The sequence below is a fragment of the Aphis gossypii genome, chromosome X (assembly GCF_020184175.1).
Source record: "Aphis gossypii isolate Hap1 chromosome X, ASM2018417v2, whole genome shotgun sequence".
Classification (NCBI taxonomy): domain Eukaryota; kingdom Metazoa; phylum Arthropoda; class Insecta; order Hemiptera; family Aphididae; genus Aphis; species Aphis gossypii.
This window is the reverse complement of record NC_065533.1, coordinates 19,143,095-19,163,747: the sequence shown is the minus strand read 5'-3', so window position 1 is coordinate 19,163,747 and position 20,653 is coordinate 19,143,095.

Below are 20,653 nucleotides of genomic sequence, written 5' to 3'. Positions count from 1 at the left end.
TCAACCAATTGAATTTTAGATATATATAATATAATACCTATTATTAAAAAAAATATATATAAAAACTAGATGAAAAAAATAAAATCCATTCACTGTTGTTCGAGTCCTGTGTTTTCACAGCAGAACGAAAAAAAGATTATTTTATTTTAATGGTAGAAAGGCCAAGATCCGTCCCGGGTTGTCGCACATTGTAACCTTGAATCATACCGTGAGCGTTTTTTTTATTTTCCACCCGACTCGACATTATTACAACGGCGGCGGCGTCGGTCGACCTACGGGACTTTCGTCGCAGTAATTGTGTATCAAATCCACAAACAAAGAAATCTCTTCTACCACTTCTGTCTCGCTCAAACTATCCTCACTCTCTGTATTTTCTATCTTTCTCTGTCTCTTTAACATTCTATAATATATTATATACGTAGGTATACCTACATACTTACTTACAATAGAGCCGTTTTCTGTGATTTTTCAAATTCGACATAATTTATACATATAATATTTTACAACAGAGAGAAAGGATACTATGTATATGATGTGTAATATATTATATGTATGTACTTTGTTGTATAAGCTCTAAGCGTCATTCTTATTTTTCTCTATCTTTCTCTCTTGCTCTATTTCGACCGTAAAAAAACTGATTTCTCAAGTACCTACTAAATGAAAAATGGAATAGAATAGATTAGCTAAACTATAAATTACAGCCCTGCACTACAACTAGACTAAATCGGTCTGTTCATACACGATTGGTTATACTCGCATAGTCTAATATATATAGGCATTAACGCGCGCCAATACTTACAATATTCAATGCTTTATACTCATAACTATACTCACATCCGTGGCTTACGCGGAAGCAGCTCTTATACACGACGTTATATTATGTTATATTTTCATACAATATACTGCAGCACCGTAAATAATATTATAATATGTACCAATACGTTCCATCGCCGTACACACAATATAAACACCATTGACTGTATCGAGTACTTGTCTATATAAATTATAGCAGTTTATGCTTAATGATAATTTTTTATATACCTGTATACATATATATATATATATATATATAACGCTATATTCGGTCTCGCGTGAAAATTGTTTCCATCACGGTGGATTATACGCACGTATAATACCAGCACCTGTATACATTTGGTCCTCGACCTCTTCGTCCTTCTCCTCGTCCTATACTCATGCACATTTCGTGTGCGCTGTGAATGATTATGCTTCTCGAGAAGGAAACCGTCGATAAGAGGCGATGAAAATAAACTAAGATACTATCTATAGCTAATACACATATAGACTTATACTTGAATAAATGCATAAAACGTAACCTACTTCAATAACTACAAAAAAAAAGCAACCCAAAATAGATTTTTTTTTATATAAAATACATTTACAATTTGTGTACACATATTAATATAATGAGCAAATAGGATGACATTTATATACTAGACATGGCAAACACGAGGGAAGGGGTTTAAGTTGTTAAGAGTACTGTAGTGTTAGTACTATGTATTATTTGATAAATCACGTGACCATTTACGTTTTAGACGACGGAGGGGGTTGTCAGGTACTCAGGTATTATGCAAGTAGAGAGTTTACATATGAGGGGGTTAGTGTGGTTGAAAGTGTTTTATGAAATAATATGTTATAGTGACGAGTGACAAGTATGGATATTGTTAGTAAATTGAAGTCATGATGTAGAGTGCTATTGCTGACGTACCAGGGAGTATTATAGAGAGGACACGGAGAGTTATTGATTGGAATAAACACGAGCTTAATACAGTTAATTTTTTTTAAAACGAAGTTCTGTTGAGTTGTCAGCGTGACATATCTCCTCGACACACGCGATAACAGAAGTCACAATACATTATAAATATATCAGTGTACATACATAGGTAAACATGTTTGTTCAGAGCACGTTCAAAAACGTATGGTACGTATACCACATGTTACTCGTAAGATGTCTTAATTAATTACGACTTACGATCACGGCTTCCATGGTGGTATAGTCATAACTCGCGAGAGTAAAAAGTGAGCAAATTAATGAAAATAATTTACTTGAATTTGTTGAGCTTAATTAATGTTACTAACGTCAAATTTACGTTCAGCAGTTCCAAGTTTGTGTGGTGAGCTTACAAATATACCTATTATAAAATTAATAGGGTAAGGAATTGTATGTATTTGTCGTTGTTTATTTTCTAAGCTACTTATGAGTGCGTAAAATATTGATATAAAAATGCTCAAAATAACTTGCTTAAAAAATTAAAATATTGTAAAAAACAAAAGAAACTTAAGAACACAAGTCATATAATGTTCTTATATTTTTAATTTTGATAATATTTAATTATAATAACCATTAATTCACTATTTCACTTAATATATATTAAGAAATATAACATTTCATAACAAAAAAATATATTTTGAATTTCAGTGTGTTATGCAGAGACAGAGACAACTAGACAAGACAGGTCAGACAGAGGTGAGTTTGACTTTTTACGATTTAATTTTTACTTTTCGTATTAATGTAATTAACAATAATATATTATGTATTTAATCTAAAAATTCAATGCGGAAAAAATATTAACTGAACTTTAATTTAGTTTAGTGTAGGTATTATTATCTGCACCCTGTCTACACGACTACAGTGCAACTTTCCATTTTTTTTTTTAAATAATAACTAAATATACCTATTTTGTTAAAAAATGTTACTAAGTATATTCCTATTTATTGCACACTTGCCGTGTAGTACCAAGTGGTTTAAACAATCAGTGCACGTTAGTAATGATTACTTAGTTTTAACTACAGTTAGGTATATATATAGATATTATAACTTGACGTATGCCTATTTATCAAATTAACTGGAAAAAACCGAGTTACAACAATGGACTAGTTAATGCTCTCCTATAATACTATTACCTAGGTATAAGGTTTAAAAAAAAATTTAGACCCGAAACGTTTACCGGTAGCACTTCGCGTCGAATAGTATAAACATCAGCGTTTTTTTCTCCGCTCCAAGTGCTCCGCCGGAGCGTGTCAGATTTCATTGCGTCACGGGGAGAACAATAATATTATAATAATATTATTGTCGTGCGGTCATTTCCGTCGCATTTTCACGCCGGTCATAATTCACCGAACCGCGGTAACCACGGCGGGGCATTTCGAGAGCACCTTTTATACTAGCCACTATGCATATAATTATATAATATGACACTTGTAAAATATATTTTTATCCTCTTTTCCCTTCGTGGGCTCCACAAATACGTATGGCCGATGCCTTATACTCTATAGAACCTAATAACCTGTAACCAGACCGGAAGGAAACCCGCTGCTGTTGCTGCGATCAAGATGACGATGACCGCCGCGCGTTCATAACACGATAAACGACCGCAAATCGCAATACAATACAATAATATAATCGGTCGGAACTTGGAGGTACTTTGGTATACCTAAGTATGATGATATATATTATAACATTATAAATGTGGTGCGTACAACATTCGTAACAATATTATTATAAAATTATGTCGCATTGACTATACATATTATAAGCGTATATTCCGTCGTTATACATCATTATTCATTAAATTGGAACGTTAAGAAAGACTGCCGTGAAACGTGATACTTTTTATTACCTATATACTTACAGTATACGTTATAATGATACAATATTTACTCGATACACATATATTATACAAGATTGCATCTTTATCCTTCGAAACGAACTTGCGACCTTGTAGTTCAACGGTGTCACAGATGGGAAATATGAATAATACATTTATGTATATATATCCAAATGTCACTCGATGAGTTTTATAATTCATTCATTTATAGAATTCAATAAAATGTATTAACAATATTGAAAAAAAATGTACTTGGTTCCGTATTATCTTTGAAAGAAAATGATTTTGGCATAATTTTCTCACATGACCTGATTTTCGTAATCTAGTATAGAATGCATTGTCGGTAAATTTTTCAAATTGTTAGGTTTTATTAAATGCCATTTTTCTAAATTTAGTGACCACATGTCCACATATTATCTTTTAAACCTCTTAATATGGTATTATTGCTCTATAGTTTTGAAGTATGCATCTATCATTTGAAACCTTTACTCTAATTCAAAATGCGAGTCAATTGAACGAGTTAAATACCACTTTCTGAAATTCATAGGTTTTAAATCAAATACCCGTTTGGAATCCCATAGGTATAGACTATGGTCCAGTTTGCATACTACTGGACTTGACCATCTTAACCACTTGTCGTGAAGCAGTGGATCAATTATTTTTATTTTTGTTATAACCTTATCAATGATCACATTACCTCAGTATTTATTAGATCGTATCCAGCTATTAAAATCTAATTTCAATACCACATATCTCTTTTACTTTTCTTCTTCTCATTTCATGTTTCTAATTTCTAAAAAAAACTAACTCTTATCTAAACCTATATCCACATGCATTATCCTAACTGTGATTTCTTCTTTAATTCATTAAATATGATAGTTGGTAACTAAACTTTATTTAAAGTTCTAATATACTATTTTATTTTCTATAATCTTCCCATTTATACGAGTACTATATACTTGTTATCATTACATTTATTATTACAAATTATCTACTGTTGTTTTATTTTTATTTTTCATGCACTTAATATGCATATTTATCATTTATCTTTTTATTTTCTTTATTAACCTGCAGTTAAATTAAATTTAAGTTTATCGTCTGTTATCAAAATTTGAATTTTTCCCCGTTTTATTCAAACGAATTATTACATTATAATATACATTAGGTTTTAACACTAAAGTAGCCATATAGCATAATCCATATAGCTGACTATACTTTTATATTGTGTATCATTTTTTGCAACCAGCTCAGATCCAATAGTTTGTCAGCGTGAATTCAAAATTTTTAACTTAACTTTTTTCCAAAATACAAATAGTGCTCAATATGCTACCAACGATTCGAAATTTGATACTTAAATCATACCAACGAATATATTATTTTTGCTTTTCGTGGTACCAAGCTATAGACGAATGTTTATGAAAATACAATTTTTATAGTTATTTTAACATTTTATCATGGTTATAGTAAATTACCTATTTGTAAATTGTAATACCTATCCTTCTTTATATTAAATATTGATAAATCAGCGAATTATTAGGTACTCTAGAATACTTAAGCTTGTAGCGAATATAAATTGAAACAACTATATATGAGTACAAATTGTTGATAATATTTAAAACAAAACAATTAAAACACAGAGAAAAAAGGCTGAATTATTTTTACAACACTTGAATTTTTAATTTACTGAGCTGAACATCGAATATAAACGTCCATAATATACCGAACAAACAGTTTTTAATTGCAATAAACTTTATCGTGATAAACTTTAAAGTAATTCAGACGAGCGGTGTATATAACGTAATATCATAGTTATATTTATAAAGCGGACCACAACTCTTGCAATGCACCCTTTGCCATTATATTCCGTTAAGTCAATATTTGTATACACTTAACCGGGAAATGGAAATTGCATTACTCGGCGTTATAGTATTATATGTTGTTATTACGCATTATAATACCATATCGAAAAACCTTTTTAACCAATCGATATTTCCGTATACACACGCACGCACATAACTGTGTGGTCTACACGTGACACGCATATCCATGTGTTCGCAAGACTAATAGAAATTCGAACCGTATTAATTTTGGTATAAAACATCGTGTAAACTATCGGCTGTTGAAATATGTACAGAGTAATGTAATAATATATATACTGTTATTCTAGCTCCACGTTTTAATCTCTCTCTCTATGGTTTCAATCCGTAGATTGGTTTGCAGCCATCTTCCAGTCTTCTCTCCTGTCTGCCTTCCTTTTCATTTACACATACGAGTTACATCCTTGGTCCTTTATTATCTGTTGAATGAATTCCAATCTTGGTCTACCCCTACGGTTATTTCCCTCTATTGTTCCTTCTATTATCGATTTCAACAATCCTTCGTGTCTTATGATATGGCCTATCCATTCATTTCGCCTTCTGACTATGTTATTCCATAGTGACTTTCCATCTGATAGTCTTTCCAGTACTTCTACATTGGTTACTCTATCCACCCAGCTTATCCTTAGCATCCTTCTATAGCACCACATTTCAAACGCCTCAAGTCTTCTTTTTTCCTCCGCTGTTATTGTCCAGGTTTCACACCCGTACAGGGCAATGCTCCATACATACGTCTTTAACATATTCTTTCTTATTTTCAGACTCATGTTTCTTGATGTAAATATATTTTTCTTTTTGTTAAAGGCTATTTTGGCTTGACAGATACGTTTTATAATTTCAATTCTGTTTCTTCCATCTTTACTGATTGTGCTTCCCAGGTATGTAAACTCATCTACTTGTTCTATTGTTTGATTTCGTATTTTTATCTGTATTTTTGTATTATTTTCCCTTTCACATACCAGTACTTTTGTCTTCTTCATATTTATTCTCAATTCCAGTTCTTTTCCAAATGTTTTATCCATAGCATTAATTAGTTGAGCCAGATCTTTCTTGCTGTCCGCAATTAAAGCTATGTCATCAGCAAAACGTAGCATACTTATTTTTTGTCCGTTAATCGTAATCCCTAGCTTGGCATTTTCGTTTATCATATATACTGCTTCTTGGATATATGCGTTGAATATAATTGGAGATAATGTACAACCTTGTCTCACTCCTCTGTTTATTTTTGCTTCCTCTTCTGCATCTTGGATCCTTATAACTGCGAGTTCATCCTTGTATAGGTTATACAGAAGTTTCCTATCTGTGTATTTTATCCCTAATCTTTTCATCATTTTAAACATGACCTTCCAGTTCACGTTATCAAAAGCTTTTTCGATATCCACAAAAGCTATAAACGTTTGTTTATCTTTTCTAATCCTTTTTTGAATGATTATCCTTAACGCCAGTATTGCTTCCCTTGTTCCCATATTCCTTCTGAACCCAAACTGGTCTTCTGTCAGCGATTGTTCTATCTTCCCTTCGATACGTTTGAAGATAATCTTTGTTAGTATTTTAGAGGCATGGGATAGCAAACTTATAGTACGGTATTCTTCGCATTTCTTTGCTGCTGTTTTCTTTGGGATGGGGATAATAAGGCTCTTTACGTAATCTTCCGGTAATTCACCTGTTTCGTATATGACTTTGATAATTTGAAATAATTCCGTTTTGACTTTTTCTCCCGCCTCCTTCCAAAGCTCCGCTTGTAATCCATCGATTCCTGCTGCTTTTTTATTCTTCAGGTTCCGTAAAGCTTTATCGAACTCTTCTCTCATAATTGGGTCTATTTCGTCATCTTCGTCACCTTCTTCAGATTTATCTTCTTCGATTGATTCGATGGTTTCATTTTCCCTAAGTGTTTCCCCCTTGTATAGGATTTCTAGATATTCTTTCCATCTTTTCGCTACATCATTTTGTTCGTATAGCATTCTTCCGTTGTTATCTTCTATTCCCCCTGCTCGAGGTTTATGCTGACCAAAAAACATTTTCACCGTTCTATATGCTTCGTCACTACTTCCTGTCTTCATGAGGGTTTCTATTTCACTACACTTTTCTTCTAAATATTTTTCTTTTGCTTCCCTTGATTTCCTAATAATTAGATTCCTCAGTACTCTGTATTTTTCCTGCCCATCTATACTGCTCGAACTCTTGTATTTCCTTCTTTCCTCTATCATGTTGACTATTTCCATTGTAATCCATTCCTTCCTCGCTGTATTGTTGCTATTTCCTAGAGTTTTCGTTGCAGCCAATGTAATTGTGTCTTTCAAGTTCTGCCATCTTTCTTTAATATTTTGGGATTCTTCAATAATTACACCATTAGTGTCTTCATTATATTTTTTGCTTATTTCTCTATCTCTCAGATTTTTAATTTTCCATTGCGTTATTTCTTTCTTTTTACCCGTTATTGTTTTAAATTTAAGTTCACATTTCATCATTACTAGATTGTGGTCGCTATCTATATCTGCTCCTGGGTAACTTCTACTTTCCTTTACTTGATTTTTAAATCTGTTCTTAACCATGATGTAATCTATTTGATACCTATTTATGTCTCCAGGCATTTTCCACGTGTATCTTCTTCTTCGGTGGTGATCGAAGCAGGTGTTTGTGATTATTAAGTTATGTTTTGCACAAAATTCTAATAATCGTTCTCCTCTTTCATTTCGCTTTCCCAACCCATAGGCGCCTGTTACGTTATTGACTTTTTCTTCCCCTACAACGGCATTCCAATCACCCATTACTACTAGATTCTCTTCCCCTTTAACATTTTTGATTATTTTATCTATATTCTCGTATACTTCTTCCACTTCTTCATCGTTACTATTTGATGTCGGCATATACACTTGAACTACTATTGTGTCTTTCGGTTTCGTCTGGAACTTGACTAGAATGATTCTATCGTCATATTGTATATAGCCTTTAACTTTTTTTCCTAAAGTTTTATTCATTATAAACCCTACTCCTCCTGTGCCAGGTTTCTTCTCTGATGCACCTGTATATATTATTCTATAGTCTCCGCTCCAAAAGTCTCCTGACTTTGGCCATCTCATTTCTGATATTCCCAAAATATCTACTTTCATTTTGTCCATTTCTATTTTCAGATTCTCCAGTTTCCCACATTGTAATAAAGTCCTTACATTCCAAGTTGCTATTCGTTTATATTCCTTCGCATCCCTAACACCCTTAACATCTCTTACCTCTCTTGTAGTCCCCACCCGGAGATCCGAACGGGGGACTATTTTACCTCCGGAATTTTTTACTTGAGAAGAAGTCATGTTGATTGCTGTTACTTGGGATATTAATACGGTGGTTTCCCGTTGCCTTCCGTATCGCAGTACAGCCACCATTTGTTGGCTGCTGGCTGATGTGTTGCTGATAGGCCTACACCCAGTATTGTAGTAGCTGCTGCCCTACTACAAGTCCCTTTTAGTCGCCTTTTACGACAGGCAGGAACAACCGATGGTCTATTCTAACCCCGACCAACAGGGGTGACGTTTTAATATAATAATAATATTATAATGTTATACTATTTGTTATTTTGAAGATAAACATATATTTTATCAGATATCAGATTTTAAGCGGAGTAATTTACGACGATATGTGTGTGTGTCTAACGTCACCTTCGAGAGCGGTAACATTTCAGTTTTAAAGTTTGAGGTTGTAGTTTCTGGTAAAAAATCAGATCTAATTGGATAGTCACAACTAACATTTTCAATATTTTTTTATAATCTTTTGAAGTTATTTTTTCCCCCCAAAATTAATACTTATCTAAACGAAAAACAAATTTTAAAATAATATATTATGTATTATAATTATACTCATAATATATGCAATGTTTTTGTTAAAAATGGTCATAACCTATTACCTACATTACTAATAGAAAATAAAATTACTCAGCAATAGCAGGGATAATTATTATAGTGCTAATAAATTATAAAATACTTATCCTTAGAAGGAAACATACACCTCTGAATCGTTTTTTGAAATGATAAATCATTGTATTTAAGTATTTAACACATTCATTGCAGTGAACTATTCCTTATTGGCACGGTATAGGTATTTAAAATTTACTATATATATCTGACTTCAATCATTTTTTTTTCATTTTTTTTTTGAAATCAATTAAAAAAATAGAATTTTTGTTATTATTTCATATGCTTTTTTACTTTTACATTATAAAACAGAATATTTTTCCGAAAGCTTCAATAATTTTCAATATGTTAAAATTAAATGTCAAACTTGTAATTATTATTAGCTACCTACATGTTATTACTATGTACATTATTACGTGTATGCACCTTTTAAAATTTAGATGAGCTGTATAGACTCATTATAATGGAGAGATCAGTGGATTAATACGTAATTGAAAAAAGTTAATACTTAAAATTGATACTGGTGAAAGTATTTTATTTTTTTGTTACGAGTTTAAATTCTGAGGTTACAAAAATATTTCCAAAATAGTTAATAATTATTCAGTATAAACAAGTGAACCTTTAAAAAAGTCCTTACTGAGATACTTTGTTGTATATCATTATTAACTATAGTATATTTATTATTTATATTATGATTTTTTATTATTTTTCTTAATTTCTCATTATAATTATGTGTGTTCGGGTAATGTTTGGAAAATCAGAAACACTGTGTGACGAAAAAAACAATATTACGTATTACACATAACGCATAATACCATGTTGTGAATCACTTCTTGGGGGGAAAAAAATTACGGTAAGCATGTGGAAAATATAGATATGCACGAATCTGTTGTCGGCGTTTTTGTGTGGCCGAGTGTTATGCCTAAAATATACGAGACGCTTTTATAAATTTAAAATACATCGTAGTCAATATTTTTTATTTTTTTTTTTGCACACGTTTTTGAAGAAGCCTACTTATTACTTTATTTTTATGTAATTTTATAAATTGTTCCATAGGAAATAATAAAAACGATTTATTACCGACAAAGAACGAGAAAAATGTACCCGTTACGCTAGTTAAAGTGGAGAAAAAAAAGAAACATGAACTAAATAAATGATCAAGGCCGTATTTACGGGAGGTTTTTGACCCATTGAAAATTATTATTATTGTTATTATTATTATTGTATTTTATTATATCGAGCCGTATCGCGTTAATTCATCGTTGCGGCAAACATTTTCGTCGGCCAGAAACAATATACAGCCAATGGTCATAAATTTTGCAGAAAAATAAAAAAATAAAATAAAATGCCTCGATTAAGAATATATTATAATATTAAAGCCATGTGCAAGTACGTCATAGCAGTATTTTGTGTACAGTTTTCTTCTTCTCTTTTATAAAACAATATAATAAGTAGACACATATAATTTACAAAAGCAACAGAGCATGGTAGGTATGACCATTCACGTTCAAGTTGCTTGGATTAGCATATAAATATAATTTGTTCATTACCCGAAATAAAATAAAATTGTTCATAAAATAATTTAAGTTTGTGTAGGTATATAGTTACTAGGAATAATAATTGTATGATGCCCATTGCCCATGAGTAATATTATAGTTATTATTTTTACCATTGTGTTAATGTTAAATATACATATACAGAGTGATTCATCGACCTACAGTCTTTTTTCAATAATGCAGTATTCAAAACCTGAATTTTGGAATTTTCAATTTTATGTAATAATCATATTTTTAATAAGTTTTTTTGTAATGTTCAAGTGTGTCTTGTGGATGTGATACAAGTACATGCTTTTTAAATGAGAACCACTTTCTTTTTAACTATAAATTATTTAGCAGATAAATTTTCTGAAAACTAAGACATGCCTTTCAGAATCGAAATTTGAACTAGTAGAATTTAAATTATTTAACATTGTATAAGTAGTAAAGATAATCTTTTCAAAATAATAGAATTAGAAAACTTAGGGCAATGAACGATATATATAGTAATTAATATTTATAGTTACCAAAAAAAGATTCAAGTAAATAAATATTAGATCCAATATTTCATGATGTTTTTTTTTATTTTTTTGTAAAACTTAGTGGCTTAGGATAAGCTTTTAATAATTAAGAAACTACTTGTTAGAATTCAATTTTGAATAAGGTATATCCATACCAATATTTAAAAAATGTTATTCACCAAATAATTTACAATACGAAAAAGATGGGGATTTATTTGAAGAACAGAAGTATTTTTTAAGCAACATAAAAAAATGTCAAGAATTTAAAATATTTGTCTGAGTGTATATTTAAAAATTCCTAAATCAGAATTTGAATAAACTTATTATTAAATGAAAAAATATGAGAGAGCTATATAGAGTACGTATGTATTATGTATATATATAAGACTGCGGTATTATGGGTTTTGCAGGATATAGGATCGTATGGAGATGCATACATAGCGTTAAATAAGAAGTAGGTTTTGGAGATTCTTACCTTTGCGTGTTTTCGTGCAGTTGTGGTTGTAGAATATTATACATTCATTATTCTATATGTAATACAAAAATTTGTTTTGTGAAATTAAATACAAAGATTGAGTTTGCATATTTTGTACATTTTATACAAAAATGCATATTCAACAAATTCAAACATTTTTTTTATAACTATTTATATAATTTAACTTATAAGTGCATATTTTTCCATACATGCATATAATATATACGGTTTTTATCCGTTTTTTCTTTTTATTGTTTCAACTATTATATTTTAGTACTTTTAATACATACTATTAGCATGATTAGAACGATTGATAGGTATTTGGTACATATTTATGAGGAAATTGAATTCCGAGCTTTATTAATAGTTAATAATAAATAAACTAGAAACACTTTTTTTTCATCATTATTAAAAAAAAATTAAATTAGTTATACATTTTAAAATATTTAGTTATATTTTATTGTAATTTTAATTGCATGTTCACATACATACTTTGAACATTCTTGATGCAATAATTTCTAAATTCTATAGTTACAACTTATAAGGTGAGAACTCAAGTAATACTACCATATAGTACCTACTATATCCGATAACTGCGATAAGTAACAAATACATGGCTGCAGTATAAACATAATATCACGTTGCAAGTATATAGTATGAAATGTTGATTATTATATATAAGCTCTCAGTGAAGAAACACCTAAAAAAGTTATATAACAGGCAGTAACATGTTATTTAAAAAAAAAAAGATGTGCCTATAATGTCTTTGTTCAAAGTACGAGTATAATAATGGCAATATAATATAATAATAAAATAATATAATATAATTATTATTCGATATAATATAATGGAAACGTGTACCCATCATGTATTCAACGCTCGGACTATAATTACAGGTACTTACATATAAGTACGTCGATTCTAGAATAATAATTTATTGTTTCTAAACCTTCGCGAAATTGATCACAGTAAATAGTATTACGTTCTATCCATTATCTATGCGTTATGTGTGAAATAATTAACAAATAATATATAATAATATTATGTATAATATTTCAACGATACCTAATAATAATAATAAATTATTAAAATAAGGTATTTGGATAAACAAAAATATATTATGAAATCATCTACCTATTTATTTATTATATTTTTTGGTTTTAATTTTAATTTGTACCTAAGCTGAGCTGTTTAGAAAAAAGCAAAAGTTATCTGTAAGAGCAAGTACCGTATGATTGATCTGACGCTAAACATTTAACCCTTTGATCCAAAGCGTATCGACTAAGGAAATTCCCGGTAATCCTTTAAGACAAAAATGACATAGACACATTGTTAAGATTAATAATAATAAAAAAAATTATATAAAGTGTTCTCAATGGCTTCTTTTGTCAAGCTGTTCGATGAATTATTTCACTCAACTCGTATATTTGTATTTCATTTACACTCTGTAGGTATCAATAGATAGATAGTATGTATAAAATAAAGAAAAAAAGAAAAAATCGTTTAATTATTTTAAAATGACTATATTAAAAGTAACAAAAGTATTACAATGTAATAAATGTATTTTATGTAATAATAATTTAATTTAAAGGACTAATTTGGTTCACGTATTAGTTAAAATAAGATATTAAGTTGATAATACGTTTATATTAATAGGTTTTTTTTTTATTTTAGAAAATACTTCATTTTACCGTGATTCAAGTTCAAGTTTAAGAATTGTACCAACTACCGCAAAAGTTCATGATGTATGTATAATGTATAAAATATTTTAGCTTCATTATTATTGTTTCAAAATATATTATATTGCATATTCTTAACACTTATTGAATAATAATTAAAAACCAATAGAAAGAAGCTAATAGGTAAACGCTTAACTCAAAAATAATAATAATAATAATAGTTGTATTCATCAAAGAACATTTTCTAAGCAAAATGAAATTATATATTTTATTATTATTGTTCGAAGTTTAATTAGATAACAATATTTAAGTACCTAGTTCGAATTATTGAAAAAAAAATACAATCCAATAATGAAGAGATTTGTTATTAAGAATCATTTTAACGCAGATTCAAGCTATTAGATGTAGTAATATCTCAGTTTTATAAAAAAACATTTGAAATTTTTTATGACGGATTTTAATGTAAACTTTATTAAAACCTGCAAGCCTATTTCGGCATTTCGCTGTATTTTAGAATAAGTTATAAATCTTCTTATTATGTAATTCATAATCGTCAATATGCCAATATGCGAATGCAAATGTAAGGCGACGACAGAAAAAATGGGTGTCTTGACCGTCATACAATTCGTATATTATACACTAACCCTCAGATACATAAATCAATTGTTTTCAGTAATATGATTTTATTCTGTCGGAGATGATGTGAGCTACGTACGATAAATAATAATGGCATGTACACGGCAATGTTTACGTATACTCTATAGGGATGCCGCTAAGAATTATGTGTCATTCTGTACACACACATATATTGTTCTTTTAATGCCTACATAATTATTTTTTTCTTTTTACACCGTTGCGTATATTGCACACACACACACACACACACACACACACACATCATAATAATAATAAATTTGAACACACACGTCCGTCGAAATAACGTATAAAAAACAAGGTACAGTTACGGGTGGTTAGTGTTGACAGGTGGTGTGCAGTGCATATGTAGGTATTGCTGCAGGGTTTCTCAAAATATGACGGACAAGCCATGTGCAGCTCTTGTCGTACTGTACACACCTGCCGGCGACGATCGTTTTTTTTTTTTTTGAATTTTTTTCTGTTCGCTTTGTTTATCGGTAAACGCCATTGGCCACCTGAGACCCGTCTGCCGGTGTAATTTTCGAGTTCGCAAGGTACCAGCACCCATAAGCCCGCTGCTACTCAGTTGCAGTAGTCATTACAAAAACTGCAGTTCCATAGACAAAAAAAAATAATAATAATAATATTGCTTTAACAACAGAGTAACCGTTTTTTTCTTTTCATTTCATTTCTAGTTCGCGATACGCACACACTCGTTAATGCGTGCATAATATTATACATGACGTACATAATGATATCCGTCCGCGGTGTTCCTATACGCGTTCGTATACTACATGCGACGACGGCATCGCTTCCTGTTGAAGTTAGTGCGCTATCAATAAGCTGTGCTTTCGAAATTCGAACCTACTTCCGGTCTACCGCCAAACATTATTATCGGTACGTTTTATTATTATTTATATCAATATTATAATGTACAGTAAATTATGATTATAGGTAATAAAAATAATGCTCGTACCTATACGTTATTGTATATCACAGCGGTGGGTACGTTTTATTTATTTGCTAACGGATGAATTTAGTACGAATAAATAAATGCATTATTTGCACTCTAAAATTACGTCTCGCTACACATTTATTATTTTAAGCTTAATTTTTTACTTATGTATTATTAGATATTATATCATAAGCATTTTTATATACAATATTTGAATATGTACAATACAACGTAGGTATATAATATGCAAGTCTGCCATAATAAGCGATAATACAATTTTTTATAGTATGTGTTATATATACACTGTGGTGGGTATTAGAAACAAAAGTATCCTCTGGTGGTAATTATATTATTTGTTGTACTGACTACTGATTGTTCTATGATAAATGATAATCAGATAGTTCTGTCAAATTACGAAAAAAATGTAATCATTTTACGCCAAAGTGATTTCTCATGCATGAAGAAAATTAGTGTATTAGAGAGCATGCAACTGACTACTGAGTATCAACATTTTACATTTATTTTCTATAGTATTTAATTATATTATTTATAAAAAAATCGTATAAGATACAAAAAATATTATACCGACAGAACATTCAATATTTTTTACGTACACCTACATTTCATAAATGGGCAATAGTAGAATAAGTGACGAAGATAGATAGTTACTACATATTGTATTAAAATTTAAAATATTATTAAACATTTGATTTTAAACTCAATGAAAAATATTGAATTGTAAGATATTGGAAAATTATAATAAAAAAAAAGCTGAAATCTAAATGAACAAAAAAATTAAAAAATATCAAACTTATCTCCATCATTTTGACCTGTGACCACAGCTGTAATAGTCAATGTATTTTACACTATAGATATTAACCGAGCTAAATAAATTGTTTTTTTTTACCCGTATTAAATTGTTAAGGATAGGTTATTTTAAGTTTGAATTTGAATTGGTGACGGTGTGTCGATTTAGCATTATTATAATTATTTATTACACGTGTTTCTAAACGATGTAAATATACCTACTACATTATATTTTGTAATTGCATCTAAAAAAAAAAACATGTACCAGCCACTCATGAGTGTAAAATGTTTGTACCTGTAGGCAAAAACACCATTTCAAGCAATTGTATTTAATTTCGTTTTATTCTAGTTGTATTATAGATATAATACTACAATATCATACAAACGAACGAAGTATTATCCTTTGCATTTAAAATTATTGCTTTTTGATAGTGTCTATATATATATAATGTCTATTAAGTGTTCATAGCGAGTATTTTTTATCTCGACGTATGAGAACAACTGCCTATATATTTTTAATGGTTCAAAACATCCGTTCTTTATTAAGTGATTTGGGTACCAGCAATAATGCCAAAACTTTATTAACAAACCAAATCTGATTTAATCGTGAAACCAAGGTCGGTGAAATTCTATAGTACTGAGTTACTAAACAAATCTATACTGTATAGATATTATTGCAATCACAATTTAATTTACAATTAATATTATACCTATTCAATGATATCCAAGGTAATTCACGCAAAATAACTATTTGTTAAGCCGTTATTCATTAATTATATACATATATTATTATGTGTTGCGTTTTAATAATAAATAGTTATACTTATACATATTATCTCCAAATACGTTACAAATTAATTAAATTAGAGCGGAGTGCTGGTTAGGCATTAAAAATATTTTTTATTCATCTGGGGATTCTCCGTTTTTTTTTTGGTATACGTACTCACACTATGAATAGTTTGGTGTATAAATGTAGGCGTACGGCGTTTTTTATTTGTTTGAATTGTAATACATTTTAATTGTAATAAACAAAAATAAAAAATTAGGTGACGTGCAGTCACACTTTTCATTACTATAGTAGGTATGTGAGTAATAGGTGTCTATAGGTATTTTTCATAAATATGATTATAATATACAAACGAATAGGTAATGACTAAATGCATATAATGTTTATTGCTTGGCTTGTACATATTGTCTAAAATAAACAAAACATTTAGTTGTTTCTTGAAAACATAATTCACAGCGTCGACTTTAACGTGAGTGTCATGACTCAGACTTCAGAAATATTAACCGTTTATTTGGTAGGTAGATTTGTTTTGTACTTTATTATACATTGCATTAACTTTAAATTTGATAAGATAATATTGCCTGTTTACGGTAGTGGTTAAAATATTGATTGAATGAAAAAAAATTATTCGTTGTAATAAATGTGCATTGATTCGTAAGTTTAACTTATCTTAAACAATAAGCTGCTAACTCTAAGACCTATGGTGATTAAAATATAATTAAATTTCATATACTTACACATCATATTATGTGATTGATAAACTTACTTACCTATAATTATAATTTATAAATGACTCAAACTTAATATCACATTAATTGGTAATTTATAATTTTTCGTTGAGTTTAATATTTTAAGTAATATAATTTACATTATATCATTTTATTTTTATTTTCAGTCATGACAATCAATACACACAATCGTTGTTCAATTAGACGATAATTGATTTGTATGACTCAAAATTTGAGTAAAAATTTAAAATATATATTTTTCATTATCTTTCAATAAGAACTGCACTTGAAAACAACATCGAACTCGCATAGACTCGCTCCCTTTTAGTTTTATTCTTTTATCATATATTATAATATAGATAATAGGTACAATCAAAATTTCAAATAGTCGTATTGACTTATATTCCACGTACATTGAAAATTTAAAGATAAAAACTGATTTGATAATTATATTATTTAAACTGTTGATTATTTGAAACCTGTATGAATTGTTAAGTACCATTTAGGTATCGGAATAGACAGTAAGTTAATGGAAGACAAAAATGTAGTTAAAATATATTTAAAATGCATTACTTTTTCTAGTAATAAGTAATAACCGATAGTTCATATCCAAAAAGCTGATATCTTGACCAAGTTGACCATGTTAAGTCGGTATGACTGACAGACATTATCAGTGTTCGTTTTGCTCACTCCTCTTATTAAAACTATACAATAAACATGAATGCGATGTATAAAATATAACTTGATTTAGTATAAACGCTTATACAATAAATATTCTGTTCAGCATCATACCTACTTAACTGATTGAGCAGTATACTTGATGAATATCATAGTATGTATTTATATAGCTAGTATATTGTTACATACACTTACACTATGTTCAATATATTGTATTTATTGCGATTAGTGAAGTACCGAAGTCAATCTCTTATGTAATATATTTTAAGAAGTACTTTTAGTTCATTTTTTTTTTTTAATATAATTGTATTCGTATAAATTATGCGCACGAAAAAATATATTAACGCATATTGATTTTACGTTAATATTGTTATATCTATTTATTTATTATTATATTATGTATTCAGTTTATGGGATATAAGTATGCATTAGGTATAGTAAATCGCACATGTATTATAATGTAGTACAAAATTCACGTGCATTTAAAATGTTTTATTTTGAATAATTGTTATTGAAGATATATGTAAGCATCTCATTATAATATACAGATAGCTTTGGATAATTAAATATAATAAAACACATTAGAATGATTGATTTCTAGCATCAATAATAGAATTTAAAACGTTCTCAAATTAAACAGGTATTTAGCTATTAAAGGCATTTAAATGTACTACATGCATATTATGATTATTGAGTAAGCTTGTTTACCTCTTTTTTCCCTTTTATAAATCTATAATTTATAATTAATTTATTTAAATTCTGGTTTTTAGAATTTTAAAGTACACTTAGTGACTTAGTCTATATTTTAACTAGATTTTTATATCATTTCAGGAAATATTCTGTGGAACAAATTTCTGTTTTTCAAATGAAAATCTCCATTATTTACTGTAAATTGTTAAGAAGATAAAATAATATCAATTATAAAATGTTAGTTTATTACTATATTAGTGTTATTTCTAAAATTCTCCCCTTCCCATTAAAGAACATAATGTTCAATAACTCTGTAACCACTGGTTCAATTTAAATACATCAATGTTTTCAAAAAAATCACATGTTAAATAATTTACTATAAATACTCGTAGGATGGTCTTCATTTGAAAATAATTTAGAGATTATACTACTTCAGGACATTTCTTGAATTGTATGAAAAATTTAAGTTATTTGAAAAAATGGTATTTTAATAAAAATTTCAAGAATCAGCTGAATAAATACTTTAATATACAAATTAGGGGTGAGCCATGTTTGATAAATTACCCCGTGTACATAATATGTATGTTTTATATATTATTATATTACATACACATGATCGTAGCATAATGTAAAAGTGAATACAGAATAACCAATACATATATATGTACGGGAAGCTCTATAACATAATATATAATGACGTTTTCTATTTTTCTCTTCCTCTTTTCTTGGTACGTTTTTGTGGTTTCATGGTTCAACTGAGTAATGCACGTCCTGTAACAACAGACTACAGAGTCATGCTTTTTGTGAAATAATAAAACATTATTACTACAGACCCATTCTATCCGTTTTGTTTTTGCTTTATAATAATAATAGTATGTATGTAGTATGTAGTATGTACCTATACTGTTTAATTTGAGTCAATTTTTTTTCGAAAAACAAAAATTTGAAAACAAAAAAAGTATTTTTTATTATACGATATGTGCAAAAACTAAAATATTATAATTAATAACAATTTTAAACATTCTATTCGTTTATTTAAATTACGAATAATAACGTCATAATATACCTTAACAATAATAGCAATACGTTTTGTGCTGTTGTGGTCATGTAGCGAATGCAAGGAACACATTAATGAACAATACAAGTATTGAGGATGCGGTGTGTATATGTAAGAGAAAGGTGGAAGAGGTTGGATAAAGCGGCGAAGGTCTTAAATGGACCGTTAAGTTAAAAAAAATGTGTGTATATATATATTATACAAAATGAATTTACTGACTTTATATATAATATGTATTATGTATATATTTATGAATACCCCGGGGTCGTCAACCTGCACGGAAAATAATGTAACGACACTATGGTTTATTAGAGAAAAATAACAAGAGAGCCGTCAGTTTTCCATACCTATATATATATATAAGGCATATTATATGGATGGATGTGTATTATTTTTTTTCTATATTTTTCCCGTTCTTTCTTCTTCGTTTTCCCAACTCGAATTTTACACTCGATGCAGTTTTCTGTTTACCCACCCGGGCGGCAGGAAGTATACAATTCACAAAATTCCGTCTCACGGTCCAGTTTTCCTCGATGATGTTCCCCACTTCACCCCTTCTTCCACCGTAGATCGCCGGTACCTACTACGTGAACAAATGCTATAAACCGGTCTCTTATGATCGGTTCCGCCAGTTTTCTCGGTACACGGTCCACTAAAGTCATTTCAATGATTTGTTCAATTCATTCATCCTAGAAAA